Raw genomic sequence first — 2,204 nt, 5'->3', positions numbered from 1 at the left:
AGAGTATTATGCTAAGTGAAATAAGCCAGTCAGAGAAAGACAAGACCTTATGATTTCATTTATATGTGGAATCTAATGAACAAACTAGACAAACGAACAAAATAGAAACAGACTCACAGATACAGAAACAGACTGACAGCTGTCACAGGAGAGGGGGACTGGAGGTCTGGGTGAAGTAGGCGAAAGGGTTAGGCAAAAAAAGAAAACATAGATGCAGACAACAATATGGTAGTACCAGAGGGAGAGGAAGATGGAGGCAGATAGAAGAGGGTAAAGGGGGAATAAATGGCATTGGAAGGAGACTAGACTTCAGGTGGTAAATATACAATACAATACACCAATAATGTATCAGTATTATATAGAACTATACATTTGAAACTTATTTTACTAACCAAAAAAATATTTTTTAAAAATAACAAGTGAAAAAGGCTAGACATGGAGAGTATTTACTGACAGTATAATTCCATTTACATAAAGCACAAAAAACAGGCAGAATTGATATTTGTATTAGAAGTCAGGACAGTGGTTTCTCTTGGGAGAGGTGGTGACTGGAAGGTGACACACAAGGAGGACTGTCTTGTTTCTTGATCTGAGTACCAGTTACATATGTATGTTCAGCTTGTGAACATTCATTAGTTGTTTATTTATGTGCACTTTTTGTTTGTGTATGTTCTAGTTCAATAAGACATAAAATAAAACACAACAAAAATAGTACCCAATCTTTTTTTGAAGACTCTAGCTCAGAATGTAATTACAGGTATTCTACCTAATAGGTGTGCTCTTAAAAAATGCAAAGTTAGTCAAATTTGGGTTATTTATTTTAAGTGCTTGAGTGGAAGCAGCTATCTGAAGGAAGGCTAGGCAAATCCTTTGATGAAAGGAACAATTGTTGTTGATGACAATTCAGAGTTCAGATGTTCTCAGAGTGGACATTTTCTAAAATCCCCTTTCATATTTTGATTTTCCAATCAGTAGGTGCTAAATTAATTAAATTCTGTTCACTTGTGAGCTTAATCATATTAAGACCTTGTGAAGATCCCTAATCATGACTTCACTTTTCAATGTTTATTTCCACCTGCATTGGGCCAAAGTGATTAGAAATGTTATTGAACTTCATAAAGGCCCTTAGAGGCAGAAATTTTAATTATGCCCTATAAATGTGTTCATGTCATGCCTGGCTGGTGTGGCTCAGTGGATTGAGTGCAGACCTGAGAACCAAAATGTTGCCTGTTCCATTTCCAGTCAGAGCACATGACTGGGGTGCAGGCCAGGTCCCCAGTTGGGGGTGCGCAAGAGGCAACTGATTAATGTTTCTATCACACATCGTTGTTTCTCTTCCCACATTGACGTTTCTCTCTATCTCTTTCTCTTTCCCTTACCTCTCTCTCAAAATAAAAAAATAAAATAAAATCTTTTAGCCCTGGCTGGTGTAGCTCAGTGGATCGAGCGCAGGCTGCTAACCAAAATGTTGCAGATTCTATTCCCAGTCAGGGTACATGCCTGGGTTGCAGGCCATGACCCCCAGCAACCGCACATTGATGTTTCTCTCTCTCTCTCCCTCCCTTCCCTCTCTAAAAAATAAATAAAATATTAAAAAGATAAATAAAATAAAATCTTTAAAAAAGATGTTTTAATATTGAATCATTAGGACTTATATGAATTGTTATTGCTTTCATGTAGTAGCAAAATATTTTACACTTTTCTAACATATGCAGAAATAAAGGTTGTAGTATAATGAACTCTCATGTACTCATCGCACAGTTTCAAAATTTGTTGACATATGGCTGATATTGTTTCATTACACCCCACTTATTTTCTCTTTCTTCTCACTATATGATTTTAAAACAAACCCCAGACATCATATTTTATCTGCAAAGACTGCAGTAGACACACACATACACACACATCTCTTTCAGATAAAGACTTAAAGATCATGATGCCATTATCATTACTAAAATAAATCAGGGGAGAGCAACAAGGGGAAAAATGAAGACAACTGTAACAGAAAAACAATAAAAAATACCTTAATATCATCAAATAGTGATTCAGTACTATAATTTTTCTCACTGTCTTGTGATTTCTTTTTTTAATTAGTTATTTGGGTTTAGGATCCAGTCAGGGTATATACATTACACTTAATTAGTGTATCTCTTCAGTCTCTTTTCATCAATATGCTCCTTGGCCCCTCTATCTTTTTCTCTTGC

This window comes from Phyllostomus discolor, chromosome 9, assembly GCF_004126475.2.
Source record: "Phyllostomus discolor isolate MPI-MPIP mPhyDis1 chromosome 9, mPhyDis1.pri.v3, whole genome shotgun sequence".
Classification (NCBI taxonomy): Eukaryota; Metazoa; Chordata; class Mammalia; order Chiroptera; family Phyllostomidae; genus Phyllostomus; species Phyllostomus discolor.
Note: the sequence above shows the minus strand (reverse complement) of the source record.